General features: G+C 46.3%; 1 protein-coding gene across 1 annotated transcript in view; it reads left to right on the forward strand.

Annotated features, from left to right (window-relative positions):
- The window catches only part of SLC6A2 (solute carrier family 6 member 2), a 698054-nt gene that overhangs the window by 646832 nt on the left and 32115 nt on the right, over window positions 1–19107 (forward strand). The window lies entirely within an intron of this gene.

Raw genomic sequence — 19107 nt, forward strand, 5'->3', positions numbered from 1 at the left:
GTGACCTTGAAACTAAAACTCATTGAAGTCTACGGGCAGCAAATTTTGAAAATCAATTCTTGCCATTTTCAAGACTTATAGATAAGGGATTGTCAAAAGAGGGCATGGGAAGTTGGGCATTACCTTGGGTGACCTGTACCGAGAAAATAAACTGGGGTGAGAACCTCTGGGGGAATCTAGGAAGTAGGGGTCCTAATAGATGATAGGCTCAGCAATGGCATGCAATGCCAAGCTGCTGCTAACAAAGCAAACAGAATATTGGCATGCATTAAAAAGGGGATCAACTCCAGAGATAAAACTATAATTCTCCTGCTCTACAGGACTCTTGTCCGGCTGCACCTAGAGTAAGCTGTCCAGTTCTGGGCACCAGTCCTCAGGAAGGATGTACTGGAAATGGAGCGAGTACAAAGAAGGGCAACAAAGCTAGTAAAGAGACTGGTGGATATTAGTTATGAGGAAAGGTTGCAAGCACTGAACTTATTCTCTCTGGAGAAGAGATGCTTGAGAGGGGATAGGATTTCAATATACACATACCATACTGGTGACCCCACAATAGGGATAAAACTTTTTTGCAGAAGGGAGTTTAACAAAGCTCGTGGCCACTCATTAAAATTTGAAGAAAAGAGGTCTAACCTTAAATTATGTAGAGGGTTCTTCACTGTAAGAGCGGCAAGGATGTGGAATTCCCTTCCACAGGCGGTGGTCTCAGCGGGGGGCATTGATAGTTTCAAGAAACTATTAGATAAGCACCTGAACGACCGCAACATACAGGGGTATACAATGTAATGCTGACATATCATCACACACATAGGTTGGACTTGATGGACTTGCATCGTTTTCAACCTCACCTACTATGTAACTATGTAACTATGTAACAATACTACTTGGTGAAGATCAACCTTTTAGTGTGACTTTGAGGGCAACATGAAAAAAATTACAGTGTTTTCAAGTACATGCTTGGAGATGCGTTTAAAGTGGAACTTCACTCTCTCAACATTGACTATTTGTATTCTTTATGCTACTAAGAATAATAAATAGATAGGAATATATATTAAAATGTAATTTTTTAAAAACATTTATTTTTACAGTTTCCAAGCCTAGGCAAATTATATAATAAGTACCAGGGATCTTCAGGAGGGCTTTTCTCAGCTAAGCACACCCTCCTATCTGTATGCCTGAGCTAAGGGCAGATGGATACTAGGAAGTAAATGCTACAAGAATCATCTGCCCTTACTGAAGATGGTCGCAGCGAGGAGACATGGATATATGGGTGTTTCTGCTTTGAACATTAAAGCGGGAGTTCCGGCATTTTTTATTCAGTCAGCAGCTACAAATACTGCAACTTTTAAAATATGGACACTTACCTGTCCAGTGCGCCCGCGATGTCGGCACCCGAAGCAGATCTGTCGTCCGGCTCTCGGCTGCATGCCGCCGCCAACTTTGGTATGGGAATCAGGAAGTGTAGCCTTGCGGCTTCACTCCCTTGTTTCCTACTGCGCATGCATGAGTCGTGCTGCGTAATACGGATGGTCCTTGCTGTCTCTGGGACCTGTGTGTTTCTCAGCAGGCAGCGCGGAAGGGACAGGAAGTGGCGTAAATACCCGCAGATTCTGTGCCCGGAAGTGGGTGCAAATACCTGTATTATACAGGTATATGCACCCCCCTCCCCCCTGAAAGGTGCCAATTGTGGCACCAGAGGGGGGGGAGGGTTCCAATGAGCGGAAGTTCCACTTTAGCGTAGAGCTCCGCTTTAAAAATAAATTAAATAGTGCTTTTAGTTTGTGGTTCTCAGGTGTGCAGTAGTGCCACTTTAGGTTGTGTATAGTATTGTGGAACAATATGATTCTCCAAGCTCCACCATATTCTGGCATCACATATCTTGGATGGGTTATGGATTTTTGTAACTTTTGCATTATTGCTTGACCTAAATACAGCAGCGGCCCCCAAATCTGATTCATTACAGCCTATGAAAAAAAAAAGTATTTTTAGATAGTTTTGCAAGACCTTTTTTTATCCAGCTGTATTAGGCCTAAATTAAAAGGTGGTGTAACAGCCACAACATATTTAAAAGCTATAGGTAAGTGTACTGTTAAACAAAATAAGGTTAAAGTCTTTAACTTGGTACAAAAATAGAGTGAACAAAAATACTTCAAAACCACAATCCCACATTCCCTGACCCATCCCCTCTACTTCAGCTCCGTATCCCCAATTATTCAAATATGTATTTGGTAGAGATTCGATAAGTACTTGGAACAGGCAAGTTTTGTCTTGCAATAGAAAATATTATGTATTTGGGGCGTGGCCAGGAGCTCCGACACACAGCTTTCTGGGGCTCACACCAGAGACTGCATGAAGACAGCGATCTCACCTCATCTTATTTTCTGCAGACCAGGAGAATGTCCTAGTGGCACAATGAATGTGGGGGGGGGGGGGGGGAGGGGGGTAGGGCCATGATGGCGCAGGATGCCTCACTTTATAGCAAACCAAACAGCTAAAGCATGGGGACAAATCTTCTTCACAGCGGCGGAGGTATAAGCTCTCAGGCATCCTCTATCTCCAACAGCCCAGCAAAAAGGAGACCCAGAATGGCTTCTGAGGTGGACATTCATACAGAAGTGAGCCCCATCCATAACTCTATTGCAGCTTTTCCCACATTAAATCAACCAGTGATGGATACCAAATGTTGCTTTCTCTCCAGATTTGGAAGATCGTTCTAGACAGAAAAATGAGAAAGTACATGGTTTTCCAACAAGTGGCAAACCGGCTAATTTGAGAGAATATTTTGCTGCTATCTTATCTCCTGCCTGATGTACCTCCCTCAGAACTGATTGTTGACCACATTCATAGATTACTCAAGCTTCCCAACCAGCTGGACAAACTATCAAGAGATATGATAAAAATAAATATGGGCTATCTTATCAAAGAGTTACTCTGAGTAACTAGAAAAGTGGCTGCATTAAGGTGAAAAAACACCTGGCAGTCACTGACCCCCCACCCCCCATTTTACTTACCTGAGCCCCTTCGGCGGGGACACGCTGTCCCTCTCTCCACGGGGGCCCAGCTCTTGATTGGATAGATTGAGAGCAGCACAGCCATTGGCTCCTGCTGCTGTCAATCAAATCCAATGATGTGGGCACCGGGGGGCGGGGCCAAGTCCGGCATTCATGTTTGTGGACGCAAATGCTGGACCTGGGGGCATGCCCACAAGGTAACCCCCTTGGGAGACGCTTCTCCTAGGGGGTTATTTGATGCGGGGAGGAGCCATGAGAGTTGCTGGTGGACCCCAGAAGAGGATGTTCAGGGCCACGCTGTGCAGCTCATGGAGGTAAGCATGATATGTTTGTAAAGGATCTTCTTTTTTTTTTTTTTTAAATAACAATCACTTTAAATGTATGCTGGCCTGTCTTTCTATGCTGACGTGTCCCTTGTGCAATCATCATATTCCACATACGTGGCGTGGGGTCACTCAGTGAACCTAATGATTACCTAATGATTAATGAAACAGACTTTTCGCTCTCTCAAGGAAAGCCTATCTCTTTTACGCAACTGCAAAATTTTGAACCCAAAGGATCAGCCTCGTAAACAGCCCCCAGTCCCAAAGTGTCTGGACCCAGAGTGGAATGTGGCAGGACTCAATGAAGATATGGTTATCTAATTTAAATCTCAGATCTTATAATCTACATTTACAAAAGACACAGATTTTACCACCCACTACTGCCTTTTTACCATCTTCTTGGTAATATATTGTTCTCATGTTATGTTTGTTCAGACTTGTTCGCCCTAAGTCTCCAGCTACTTGATGACCTTCAGCAATGAATCTTCTTCTTCCATAGTTTACAGGAAGTATAACCTTGTCCTTGCATCCTTGCTGCATTTTGATGGAGGGAAAAACTCCTTTGGCCTATTCAGCTGTGAAGTATAGTTTCCTGGTTAAGTATACTACTCACGCATTCCCTTTCAAGTAGAGGGGAGTACCACCCACAAATGCTTTCCACATATATTTAGTGCCGACGCCTCCCAGAAGAAAAAAGGAGTCTTAATAGCAATCAAAGACTGGGTAGCATTCAAACCACTCAATATCGTCCTAGATGAGCTAGCCTAGAACCAAGAACTTGTTTGCATAATCAACAATGTTCTTTATACTATTGTAAACATCTGTGGGGTTGATTTGTAGTTGACTGTAAGAGAAGTCACTGAGTGCTGTGTATGAGAATCTCTGCTCCTTTTTAGAGTGAAAACTAGATATTTTATAAAGTAAAATACACATTTGGATTTGGTAGCACACATGCATTACTTTAACAATAAAATCAGAGCTAATATTGAACCTTCCTGTCTTCCAAGGGTTAGCCACCCTTCCTGCCTTCCAGGTGCCAGCCACCCTTCCAAGTATCAGACATCATTCCTGCCTTCCAAGTGTCAGCTATCCTTATTTGGGGGGGTCTATACCGAGAAGGTGATACCATGGTTTTACACACTGGATTTTTTACGCACGTTTCATGTTTTACGCACTGGATGACACCAACCTAGTGGCACCATTGCCAATTAGATCTTAGCTCACTTCTAGAGAGGGGGTTGGGGTTTTATTTTTTACTTATTTATTCTTTACCTTACAGGAGACCGCAGATATTTCAGTTTTGATTTAGAGGATAGAGGGTTTGCAGTTTCCCTCTCCCCTGCAATGTATTGAGATATGCTCTATGCACATGGCACTGAGGTTAATTTATAAAACAGACAGGTAGCTGATTTTTACCCTTCTGAATAAACACAATGTCCTATGTATAGAACATACCTCTGTTCAATACAGGTATGCTCTATACACATGGGGATCATGCTTCATACTAGGGATGAGCTTCGTGTTCGAGTCGAACGTACGTTCGACTCGAACATTGGCTGTTCGGCCGTTTGGCGAATTCCGAACGTTTGGGCCGCTCGCGTCAAAATTCGAGTGGCGCGCGCGGACCACAATGCAATGCGGTGGCGCAGTGCATTGCTGGCTCATGATTGGCCAAGCATGCACTGTGACCCCGCATGCTTGGCCAATCGTAGAGCCAGCAGCGAGGAGAGCCATGATTGGCCACAGGCATCCTGCTTGTGGCCAATCATAGCTCAGGCTGTGTAGTGCACGCCCCACACTATATAAGGCCGCCTTTGAGGCGGCCTCGTGTAGTGTGTTAGCATCTGAAGCAGTGTGTGTTCTGTGTACCTTCAACACAGTACACACCGATCGTTTTTGGCTGATTTCCTATCTTGCTGCTGTGTAGTGGTTGTTGTCTGTGCCCTGACCGCAGTATACACCACTATATTCACCTCACCTATATAGCTAGTGATCTAGCTTTAACCACTTAACAACTGCCCATTGCCGATTAACGGCTTCAGGGCGGTTGTTTAACTCTGAGAGGCCGTTAATTAATGGCCTCCCAGAATTCTGCTCTCGCGCCCCCCCTGGGGCGCGCACTCGAGAGCATCCGTGATCACTCGTCGCGGCCGTTTACCACGTGATCGCTCCGTCAAATGACGGAGTGATCACTTGTAAACAAACCGGCGTCATGTTCGATCGGTACAGCGGAGGGGAAAGAGATCGGTGTCAGCAGCGATGTGGGCTGCATCTGCAGTGCCCACATCGCTGCTCACCGAATTTAACCCCTCAATTCCCTGCCAATACTCTGCAATACCAGTGCATACTCTGCAGTACCCCGCCATTACTCTGCAGTACCCCGCCATTACTCTGCAGTACCCTGCCATTACTCTGCAGTACCCCCCATTACTCTGCAGTACCCTGCCATTACTCTGCAGTACCCCCCAATACTCTGCAGTACCCCCCAATACTCTGCAGTACCCCGCCATTACTCTGCAGTACCCCGCCATTACTCTGCAGTGCAGTACCCTGCCATTACTCTGCAGTACCCTGCCATTACTCTGCAGTACCCCCCATTACTCTGAAGTAACCCCCATTACTCTGCAGTACCCTGCCATTACTCTGGAGTACCCCCCAATACTCTGCAGTACCCTGCTATTACTCTGTAGTACCCCGCCAATACTCTGCAATACCCTGCCATAAATTGCCATACCCAGCCATACTCGGAGATACCCAGCCATACTCGGTGATACCCTGAAATACCCAGCCATAGACGCCCCCCACCCCTCACCGCCCTCCGGTGCTTCTACCAACTCGCCAGTACGATCAAAGCCAGAATCTTTTTTTTATTTTTTATTTCAGGCTTCCCAGCCTAGAGGTGAGATGTGGGGTCATATTGACCCCCAGATTTCACTGTAAAGAGGACCTGTCACCCCATATTCCTATTACAAGGGATGTTTACATTACTTGTAATAGGAATTAAAGGGATCAAAAATATATTTTTGGGGAAAAAAATGTCAAACTAAAATAAATAAAGTAAAATGAACAATAAAAAATAAAAATAAAAATTAAAGTGCCCATGTCCCCATGTGCTCGCATGCAGAAGCGAACGCATGCGTAAGCCCCGCCCACATATGAAAACGGTGTTCAAACCACACATGTGAGGTATCTCCGAGAACGTTAGAGCGAGAGCAATAATTCTAGTCCTAGACCTCCTCTGCAACTCAAAACATGTAACCAGTAAAAAAAATTTTAAGCGTCGCCTATGGGGATTTTTTAAGTAGTGACGTTTGGCGCCATTCCACGGGCATGTGCAATTTTGAAGAGTGACATGTTTGATATCTATTTACTCAGCATAACTTCATCTTTCACTTTATGCAAACATTGGGCTAACTTTACTGTTTTTTTTGTTTGTTTTTTAAGCACAAAACTGTTTTTCCCCCCAAAAAACGCGTTTGAAAAATTGCTGTGGAAATACCGTGTGAGATAAAAATTTGCAACGACCACCATTGTATTCTCCAGGGTCTTTTGGTATGCATATGCTGTGTGTGTGAAATAACCTGATAATATGACAATTTTGTGGAAAAAAAAAAAAAGGAAATAGGCCATCAGTACTTCAGGTGTGATCAATTTTCAGATATTGGCACCATAGCTTGTGGACTCTATAACTTTCACAAAGACCAAATAATATCCACCAATTTGTACTTATTTTTACCAAAGATATGTAGTAGTATGAATTTTGGCCAAAATTTATGAAGAAAAAATTATTAATCTGCTAAATTTTATAACAGAAACAAAGAAAAATTCATTTTTTCGCAGAATTTTCGGTCTTTTTTCTTTTATAGCACAAAAAATTAAAAACTGAGAGGTGATTAAATACCACCAAAAGAAAGCTCTATTTGTGTGAAAAAAAGGACAAACATTTCCTATAGGTCCAGTGTTGCATGACTGAGTAATTGTCATTCAAAATGTGAGGGCACCGAAAGCTGAAAATTGGTCTGGTTATTAAGGGTGTTTAAGTGCCCAGTGGTCAAGTGGTTAATAATAGAGCTTGCAGTCAGTAGTGTTAGGAGATAGTGCGTGCTGTCTGCGTGCTCTGTACCCAGTACATACCGCTATAATATAGGGCAGGCCCCTACTTTCAAACATCCAACTTACAAACATCTCCTACTTGCAAACGCAAGGAGACAGCAGCAAGTGAGATGAAAAAAGATGGACGACAAAACAAATTATACAGGGGTGATAACCCTTCCCTATGTTTTCCAAAAAGCTTAAAAATAGTTTTTTTGACTGGAGCTACACTTTAAAAATGTACCGGTTGAAAATTGCAAACAGATTCAACTTAACACAACAAACCTACACAGTCCCTCTCTTGTTTGCGCCGCCTGTATACTGCTGTTCTGAGTATATAGGGCCTGGGGGCCACACGCATTTCCTTTTTTTAATATGGGTACGGGGTTCCCCTTAATATGCGTACAAGACCCAAATAGGCTGGTAATGGTCAGGGAGGGCTACCCATGCCATTTTTCTCAATGATTTTCAACCATATTGCAGGAACCAGATATAACATTAAAACCGCAAGCAGTTTTAAATGGTGTTATTTCCGTTTAATGTCATTTTGTGCAGGGACTGTTCTAAACACGGGAAACACGTGGCACTTCACAGGCATACTACAGACACCCCCCAGGCACCATATTTAAAGGAATATTTCACCTTTTTTTTTCACTTTAATCGTCATTAAAATCAGTGCTCCCGCCAAAACGGCAGTTTTTAAAACTTTTTTTTTGCAGTGACCCATGTCCCCTGAGGCAGGAGGCAGGTCCCCAAACCCTTTTTAGGACACTATCTTGCATATTAGCCGTTAAAATTAGCACTTTTCATTTCGAACGTTTGAGTCCCATAGACTTCAATGGGGTTCGAACGTTCGTAACGAACGCGGGGGTCGTTCGCAAGTTCTGGTGCGAACCGAACGGGGGGGTGTTCGGCTCATCCCTACTTCATACATACCTGGCATATGGAGTGTCACATACTGACACACCACTCCCAACTCAATATCCTGGCTCCCCCTTCCCCTACTTGTGCTGGTGACTGAAGCAGAAGCTGACAGAACATTTGAATGCCGATAAGGAGGGGGGGGGGTGGAGTCACGGAGGATCAGAGGAGAGAAGAATCAAATCGGACCCTGAAAGCAGTCCAGAACACAGGTATTGAACAGCTGCTGGAGGTGATGAGTGCACGGCTTATCACACTGCCTCCACTTCCTGGTTTCAGCTGCACACATCGCCATGGAAACAAAGGCACGCTAAGGCTGCATTCACACCTAAGCATAGCGTTTTCAAGCGTTTTTTGCAGCGATTAGCGGCGTTTTTAATGCGTTTTTTACCACGATTTGCCGCGATTTTCTGCAGGCAAAAGGTCACCAATGTTAAAAGAAGAAGAACGCCCAAATCTGCTCAATTCGAGTGACAAAAAAGGGTCCGGAACTTGTTTGAGCTTCAGGCAACACGGAGTGGAGATGTGAACCATCTCCATTGAGAATAATAGAATTTTTCCCCTCTAGCGTTTTGTAGCTTCAGGCTTCAAGCTACAAAACGCTCAGGTGTGAATGGGGTCTAAAAGCATGCACGCTCACGCTATCAGTTCAGCTGTGCACTCTTCACCAAGCATGGCCACATACTCAAGGGAAGGAGGGGCTGAGAGAGGGGGGTTTTGCTGGAGTAGTATCCACCCCTTCCAAACTTTCAAAGCAAGAATCAGGCATTATTAGCTTCTTACTGACACTTCAAATGCAGATATTTCCCATATTAAAGGACTGAGGGAAAAAAGGAAAGCCATGGAAGAATGAAAGTGATATGAACTATTTAATTAGCCTTTCCCATACTTCTCCTTTAATGGCTAAATCTTATAACACGCAACTCATACAATGCCACTTGCAAGAGTTTTTTTAAGGTCAGTGCCCTCTCTTTCGCAGACCCCTTTGTTACTTGGAACATGCATAAGGCGTAAGGCCTATGTGAGGGGGGTCTTGATAAAAATTAGCATTTATTCTTAAGGACACATTGCTTAACCCTTTAAAGTCCACATTTTTCAATGGTTTAGCGTGACTCAAAATGTGCTCTACTGGGGGGCGTGGCTACCGCGCTGCTGTATGGACGCATGAGACGGTAGCTCCGTAACACCGAGAGCATTACTCCCACTCCGGGGTGCTTTCACGGTCTCATACTGGCATCGTTCGATGACGTTTCTCCTTCTCATCCCGCCGAGATGACCCGCAAGCGCAAGAACTTACCGCAACTGAAGAAATTACTGCAATTCTTCCCGCGGAACCCTCGAGGCCTACTCTAAGATGGCGCTGACGGCGCCTCGCCTTCGGCTTCCAGCAGCTCCGGATCGGAGACTCCAAGCCCGGGTCTCCAAAACCGATCGCCACACGGATCTCCAGGAATGTCTACTCCGCTCTCCCTCAGCCCAGCAAAGTCCAAGCCGCGGATGACAGAGACCCCCGGCGCAGAACAGGTTAGTGGAGAGGGTGATCAGCTGGAGGATACCAGGGAAATCTCTGATACTATAGACACATTCCCCACATCTAACCAGCCTGTATCCGACAATACATTAAAATATATGCTGATCTCCCTGCGTAGCACCCTACATACAGACATGATGGAATGCATGAGGGGGGTTCAAATCAGATATGAATGAAATGGGCGCGCGGATCGACCATGTGGAGCATAAAATGGGCGAATTCGCAACTACCATTAATTCTGTAGTCGATGCCCAGAATGACCAATCAGAGGAGGTGGCATGGCTAAAAGCAAAAGTCACAGATTTGGAGGATAGGTCCAGACGCAATAATGTTAAACTAAGAGGCGTCCCGGAGCTGGTGTTGCTGGCGCAACTACTCCAATATGCCCAGGAACTGTTAGGTGCCTTCTTGCCAGACCTACCTACCTCTGATCTAGCGATAGATAGAATACATCGCCTCCCGAAACCATCACATCTCCCAGACAACATTCCGAGGGATGTAATGATGAGGGTCCACTTTTTCCAGGTCAAGGAAAAGTTTACTTTAGCCTTCCGAACCAACAAACAACCCCCGGAACGCTACGCCAACCTACAAGTCTTTGCAGATCTATCACAGCACACAATGCAAAAGAGGAAGGCATTGTTGCCCATCACTAAAGCTCTTCGCAACCACGCCATTATATACAGATGGGGATTTCCATGCAAACTTACCATCTCTAGGGAAGGCCAAACGACGGTGATTAACAATCTGGAGGATGGTTTGGAACTACTCAGACATTGGAATATTGTCCCCTCTCAAACTGACAATACCCCAGCTTCTCTGTCAAAAATTTCATCTCAAGACAACTGGCAAGTAGTGTCACGCAAAAAGAAAGGCTTGAGTCGCAACTATTGAGCCCCCGGACACTTTGTTTGACATCTACTAATCTCTCTAGAGATGCTCTCGGTACCTGCGGAACTGTGTAAACGTTGTTTTTTCCCCCCAGTTATATGACGGGCAGGAAAACTGCCTACAGATTCCAAGTTGAATCGCCCTTTTTACTTGTATGGTTAATGCCAACGTTTTGGAACTCTCGCTTTGTCTTCATCTGTACTGTCTTTTTCTCCCTCTTTTTTCATGTTTTTTCTTGTCCCTTGAACTCACCCTTCACCCTTATGAGATGGACTCTGTGGTGCTCAGATCATATCATCCGGAAATGTGGAACCAAATCAACTTGGATGCCTATGCTTCCGCGAAACTGCTCTGCAATCAAGAGAGGTATGCGGACCATCCTACTCATTATCTATTTTTGCTACCAATGCTTAATATAGTTTCCTTTAATGTGCATGGGTTAAATCACCCAGCAAAGAGGGCATCAGTTTGGAAAGAAGCTCAGAGACTGCGTGCTGATGTACTCTGTTTACAGGAATCGCATTTTCTGGCTAGTGACCCGCCACCTTTCCACAACAAAAGTTTCCCTCACCTTTTTTGCGCTTCCGCTTCACAAAAACGCAAAGGTGTTGTAATAGCTATTAGAGACTCGATTGCTTTTTCACATATCCTCACGGTAACAGACCCTGAGGGCCGGTATATAATTTTGGTGGGCTCTCTTAATAATAAGATCTACACCATTGTGAATCTTTATGCTCCTAATTCCCACCAAATCAGATTTCTCAAGAGACTGCTTACAAGAACCAACGAAGTACGTCAAGGAGCCCTAGTACTATGTGGGGACTATAACATAACTGTAGACTTTCAAGTGGATACTACCACTAGGTCTTGTAGACCTCTTCCCTCTTTACAACGTTTGCTGCGAGAGGAGGGGCTGTACGACGTCTGGAGATGTCAGCACTCTAATGAGAGGGACTATTCTTTTCACTCCTCCAGACATAATACGTATTCTAGAATTGACATGATCCTTGTGGATAGATTCTTGTTGCAGGCAGTGTCCTCCTCCGCCATCCACGGTATCTCTTGGTCTGAGCATGCCCCTGTTTCTGTAGTGGTGGCGGAGGGGAACACTCATAATATGTCTGGGGTCTGGAGAGCGAGTGCTGGCATATTTGTGTCACATGCTCAGATGCTAGAAGTAACCAAAAGTCTCAAAGAATTTTTTGTAACCAACACTGGCTCTGTTAACGACCCTATGATTCTTTGGTGTGCACATAAAGCTTTTATAAGAGGTATTTTGTTACAAGCTAGTGTAAGACTTAAGAAACAGAGGTCTCTCAAGCTGGACCAAATCCTAAGAGATATCGACCTACTAGACAAACAGAACAAGATAACCCCCTGCCCCACGACAGCGCACAAATTAGGCACTCTCAGATCTGAACTCAGACTTCTGCTTTTAGAAGATCATAGTAAATTCGTCCACTACCTCAAATTAACACACTATTCGGTAGGGAATAGGGCAGGTAAATATCTAGCCCAGCGTTTGAAAGACCAAAAAACTCAGACCACTATCCCCTATTTAATCAACTCCTCAGATAATAGTAAAATTTATAACCCCAAAGATATTGAAAATTCCTTTGCCCAATACTACTCCTCGCTATATAATATTAAATCAGACTCCACCACTTCACAACCGACAGAAGCAGACATTCAAGCCTTTTTAGATCGTATCTCACTACCCAAACTCTCCATGGAGCAACTTTCCACGCTGAATGCCCCTATATCCCAGGCAGAAATACAAAAAACCATTAGATCACTGCCGTCGGGCAAATCTCCTGGCCCTGATGGCCCCCCCGGCGAATATTACTTAAAATTCGGCGATATTCTAACCCCAACATTACAAGCAATTTACTCCCAAGCGGCTACCACCTCCTCATTCCCTTCGGAAATGTTAGGCGCATACGTTGTCACCATACTCAAACCAGGAAAATCACCAGATACTCCGGCCAATTTCCGCCCTATTTCACTTCTGAATACAGATGTAAAAATATATGCTAAAATTCTGGCCCAAAGACTGCTCCTTATACTGCCGACACTTATAAACCCTGATCAAGGAGGATTCACAATGGGGCGACAGGCTTCCGATGCGACTAGACGAGTGATTGATGTCGTGTGCCATGCAAGAGCCTGTCGAGCGCCTTCTCTGCTCCTCTCTTTGGATGCGGAGAAGGCGTTCGACAGGATACACTGGGGAAATATGAGCTCTGTTCTTTGTAAATTTGGATTTGAAGGCCCTATTTTATCCGCAATATTAGCCCTCTATTCTACTCCTTCTGCAAAGGTGTATACCTCCAGCATTCTATCCCAACCTTTCAACATAACGAATGGCACGCGACAGGGATGTCCCTTATCCCCCTCAATCTTCAACTTACTGATTGAACCTCTAGCTGAAAAAATCAGATCACACCCGGACATCCAGGGATTCACTTTCAGAGGCAAAGACCATAAAATAAATCTATTCGCTGACGATATTATCTTGTTTTTCACGTCCCCAACACTTTCCTTAAAATACACTCAGAATATATTAGATGAATTCAGTAATATCTCTTACTATAAAGTTAACGATACCAAGTCCCTTATCCTCCCCCTGGATGTCCCGCTGGAGCTAAAGCTTAGTTTACAAAAATCTTTTCCTTACTCCTGGAAAGGGGACAGTATAACGTATCTGGGCCTGCAGATTACGGCAGACCCCAATAGATTAGCTGATACCAACTATTCCTTGCTACTCCAAAAGTTAACCACTGAGACCAAACGCATTTCTAAAACAGAACTAACGTGATCAGGACGTCTAGCCTCTTTTAAAATGCTATTGCTCCCACAGATTCTTTACGTATTTCGTACGTTACCCATACCCATCAAACCCATGCACCTTAAGTCACTCAACTCTCTTCTTAATAACTATATTTGGCAAAAGAAGAAACCTAGGTGCTCTAAAACTTTGCTAATAAAACACAGAAAGGTGGGGGGCATGGGATATGTGGAGGTACAAGATTACTTTACGGCAGTTGTACTCACACAGCTCAGCACTTGGTTCAACAGACAAGCTCCTGCCCCTTGGAGGGACATTGAACAGTCCATGTCCCCGACAGGTGACCTCCCTTCTTTGTTATGGCTTGACCGTCTGAGGCCCTTTAATTTACGACAACTACCGCTCACAATCCAGGCCTCTCTTTGGGCATGGAGGGGCCTCGGACGGATCGATCAGCTGGAATCAGGAATAGTTGATGTCCCTATAGACATTGACCTACTTACCAAAGCTATCCCTGGCCTTGCTCTCAAGAGCTGGAGACTCAAAGGTACCACTCACATCTCTGACTTATTATGTGACGAACAAGTCAAACATTTTAATACACTGAGAGCTGAATATGGTCTAGAGTTGGATGAGCTGTAGTGATGGACGAACTTCCGACGGGACGTTTCGCGAACGCGAAACGCGAACGGGCACAAACGTTCGCGAAAACGACCGTTCGCCGCGGGCTCCATTGACTTCAATGGGAGGCGAATTTCGCAAACCTTTAGGTCGAATTTGCGGCCACGGGGTAATTATTAGGGGGTAGCACGTAGTCCCACCACCTGGACAATAGCATAATACATGTATGAGGTGAATTTGGGATCGATAACTACAAGCATTTTTTTTTTATTTGGGAAATTGTTCTGACAATTCAGGACTATGGAGCTAATGAAGGCAATGGAGGAGAGGGAAGGTCAGGGACCAGGGTAGGCAAACAAGAGGGTGCAGGAGATACAGAGCACTGACAGCAGCACCGTAATACAGAGCACTGACATCAGCACCGTGACATACAGCGCTGACAGCAGCTCCGTGACATACAGCGCTGACAGCAGCTCCGTGACATACAGCGCTGACAGCAGCTCCGTGACATACAGCGCTGACAGCAGCTCCGTGACATACAGCGCTGACAGCAGCTCCGTGACATACAGCGCTGACAGCAGCACCGTGACATACAGCGCTGACAGCAGCTCCGTGACATACAGCGCTGACAGCAGCTTGACAGCAGCTCCGTGACATACAGCGCTGACAGCAGCTCCGTGACATACAGCACTGACAGCAGCTCCGTGACATACAGCGCTGACAGCAGCTCCGTGACATACAGCGCTGACAGCAGCACCGTGACATACAGCGCTGACAGCAGCTCCGTGACATACAGCGCTGACAGCAGCTCCGTGACATACAGCGCTGACAGCAGCTCCGTGACATACAGCACTGACAGCAGCTCCGTGACATACAGCGCTGACAGCAGCTCCGTGACATACAGCGCTGACAGCAGCCCCGTGACATACAGCGCTGACAGCAGCTCCGTGACATACAGCGCTGACAGCAGCTCCGTGACATACAGCGCTGACAGCAGCTCCGTGACATACAGCGCTGACAGCAGCTCCGTGACATACAGCGCTGACAGCAGCTCCGTGACATACAGCGCTGACAGCAGCTCCGTGACATACAGCGCTGACAGCAGCTCCGTGACATACAGCGCTGACAGCAGCTCCGTGACATACAGCGCTGACAGCAGCACCGTAAGCAGCCCCAGGAGGAAGTCAGCACAGCACAGGGATGGTGTGATCCCCTCATAATAAGAACCCCCAGGAGGAAGTCAGCACAGCACAGGGATGGTGGGAGCCCCTCATAATAAGAACCCCCAGGAGGAAGTCAGCACAGCACAGGGATGGTGGGAGCCCCTCATAATAAGAACACCCAGGAGGAAGTCAGCACAGCACAGGGATGGTGGGAACCCCTCATAATAAGCAGCCCCAGTAGAAATATGACACCGCTCAACCTCTTCAAAGAGGAGGGTAGGGGCATATAGTACGGTGTGCTTTTTTGGGTCAGGGAAGTGAGCCAAATGAATTAAGAAGGTCTGTGTGCTTGATTCCAAAAATTGTTTATAGACATATACATGGTCTACTGATCACATGTGTTGAATTCCTCCGAGATCCATGCCTCATTCATTTTTAGAAATGTGAGGTAGTTAACACTGTCGTGAGCTAGGCGAGTACGCTTATCGGTCACAATCCCCCCTGCTGCGCTGAACGTCCTTTCGGACAGGACACTGGATGAGGGGCAAGCCAACAGTTCGATTGCAAATTGGGCAAGCTCTGGCCAGAGGTCAAGCCTGCCCACCCAGTAGTCTAGGGGTTCATCACTCCTCAGAGCGTCCACATCGGCCGTTAACCCAATGTAGTCGGACACCTGACGGTCTAGGCGTTCCCTGATGCTGGATCCGGATGACACCTGTCGATGGGTCGGCTGAAAGAATGACCTCATATCCGAAGTCACCAACACATCTTCAAACCGGCCTCTTCTTGCAGGCGCTGTTGGATTGGTACCCGCAAATCCTTCTCTGGGAGTGGGAATTGCTCCTCTGCCAGCGCACGCAAAAGCAGAATGCAGCATTTCTCGAAGCAAGGCCTGGAAGTGCTGCATTCTGACAGCCCTCTGCGACGGCGGTAACATTTCCGCCATTTTGTGTTTGTACCGGGGATCTAAGTACGTTGCCACCCAGTACTGGTCCTTGACCCTCATGCTTTTTATACGGGGGTCCCTATTAAAACACTGGAGCATGAAGGCCCCCATTTGCACTCAAGCGGAAGGTATGTGGTGGTGGTGGTGTTGTTGGTGGTAGTGTCTTTGGGGGTGCACATAGCAGAGAGTGAAGAAGAGGGTGCAGATCGAGAGGATGAGGAGGGTGCAGAAGAATAAGGCTGAGTGAGCCACTCAACCAAGTCTGGTGCGTCCTTTAAAGTAATTGAACGCACCTTCTGCAACTTCCCACTTTGGCTCAAGGCTGTTGCTCCTGCCCTACCCCTACCACCCCTGCGGAAGGGCCTGCCTCTTCCTCTGCCTGTCATTTTTTAAATCACCCTGTGACAAAACTCTTAGTCCCTATACCGCTGAAGGACTGCTGCAGTATAGGGCAGCGGTCAGCAGTAGTGCACGTCAACCCTATGTATTGTGGACCGATAGCGGTCCTTACAGAACAGCAGACTGTACTGCACTCAGGCCTATGTACCGTAGCACCCTATACCAAGTTACCAGTCCTTATAAAAACTTTTGTGGACCAAGCAGGTTGTGTGTTAGTGATTAGCAGACTGTACGTCAGTCCCTATACCAATGAAGGACTGCTGCAGTATAGGGCAGCGGTCAGCAGTAGTGCACGGCAACCCTATGTATTGTGGACCGATAGCGGTCCTTACAGAACAGCAGACTGTACTGCACTCAGGCCTATGTACCGTAGCACCCTATACCAAGTTACCAGTCCTTATAAGAACTTTTGTGGACCAAGCAGGTTGTGTGTTAGTGATTAGCAGACTGTACGTCAGTCCCTATACCAATGAAGGACTGCTGCAGTATAGGGCAGCGGTCAGCAGTAGTGCACGTCAACCCTATGTATTGTGGACCGATAGCGGTCCTTACAGAACAGCAGACTGTACTGCACTCAGGCCTATGTACCGTAGCACCCTATACCAAGTTACCAGTCCTTATAAAAACTTTTGTGGACCAAGCAGGTTGTGTGTTAGTGATTAGCAGACTGTACGTCAGTCCCTATACCAATGAAGGACTGCTGCAGTATAGGGCAGCGGTCAGCAGTAGTGCACGGCAACCCTATGTATTGTGGACCGATAGCGGTCCTTACAGAACAGCAGACTGTAACGCACTCAGGCCTATGTACCGTAGCACCCTATACCAAGTTACCAGTCCTTATAAGAACTTTTGTGGACCAAGCAGGTTGTGTGTTAGTGATTAGCAGACTGTACGTCAGTCCCTATACCAATGAAGGACTGCTGCAGTATAGGGCAGCGGTCAGCAGTAGTGCACGGCAACCCTATGTATTGTGGACCGATAGCGGTCCTTACAGAACAGCAGACTGTACTGCACTCAGGCCTATGTACCGTAGCACCCTATACCAAGTTACCAGTCCTTATAAGAACTTTTGTGGACCAAGCAGGTTGTGTGTTAGTGTTTAGCAGACTGTGCGTCAGTCCCTATACCGCTGAAGGACTGCTGCAGTATAGGGCAGCGGTCAGCAGTAGTGCACGGCAACCCTATGTATTGTGGACCGATAGCGGTCCTTACAGAACAGCAGACTGTAACGCACTCAGGCCTATGTACCGTAGCACCCTATACCAAGTTACCAGTCCTTATAAGAACTTTTGTGGACCAAGCAGGTTGTGTGTTAGTGATTAGCAGACTGTACGTCAGTCCCTATACCAATGAAGGACTGCTGCAGTATAGGGCAGCGGTCAGCAGTAGTGCACGGCAACCCTATGTATTGTGGACCGATAGCGGTCCTTACAGAACAGCAGACTGTACTGCACTCAGGCCTATGTACCGTAGCACCCTATACCAAGTTACCAGTCCTTATAAGAACTTTTGTGGACCAAGCAGGTTGTGTGTTAGTGTTTAGCAGACTGTGCGTCAGTCCCTATACCGCTGAAGGACTGCTGCAGTATAGGGCAGCGGTCAGCAGTAGTGCACGGCAACCCTATGTATTGTGGACCGATAGCGGTCCTTACAGAACAGCAGACTGTACTGCACTCAGGCCTATGTACCGTAGCACCCTATACCAAGTTACCAGTCCTTATAAGAACTTTTGTGGACCAAGCAGGTTGTGTGTTAGTGTTTAGCAGACTGTGCGTCAGTCCCTATACCGCTGAAGGACTGCTGCAGTATAGGGCAGCGGTCAGCAGTAGTGCACGGCAACCCTATGTATTGTGGACCGATAGCGGTCCTTACAGAACAGCAGACTGTAACGCACTCAGGCCTATGTACCGTAGCACCCTATACCAAGTTACCAGTCCTTATAAGAACTTTTGTGGACCAAGCAGGTTGTGTGTTAGTGATTAGCAGACTGTACGTCAGTCCCTATACCAATGAAGGACTGCTGCAGTATAGGGCAGCGGTCAGCAGTAGTGCACGGCAACCCTATGTATTGTGGACCGATAGCGGTCCTTACAGAACAGCAGACTGTACTGCACTCAGGCCTATGTACCGTAGCACCCTATACCAAGTTACCAGTCCTTATAAGAACTTTTGTGGACCAAGCAGGTTGTGTGTTAGTGTTTAGCAGACTGTGCGTCAGTCCCTATACCGCTGAAGGACTGCTGCAGTATAGGGCAGCGGTCAGCAGTAGTGCACGGCAACCCTATGTATTGTGGACCGATAGCGGTCCTTACAGAACAGCAGACTGTAACGCACTCAGGCCTATGTACCGTAGCACCCTATACCAAGTTACCAGTCCTTATAAGAACTTTTGTGGACCAAGCAGGTTGTGTGTTAGTGTTT

Source organism: Lithobates pipiens, unplaced genomic scaffold, assembly GCF_037356315.1.
Source record: "Lithobates pipiens isolate NorthernLeopardFrog02 unplaced genomic scaffold, aLitPip1_a1.2 Scaffold_10, whole genome shotgun sequence".
NCBI lineage: Eukaryota > Metazoa > Chordata > Amphibia > Anura > Ranidae > Lithobates > Lithobates pipiens.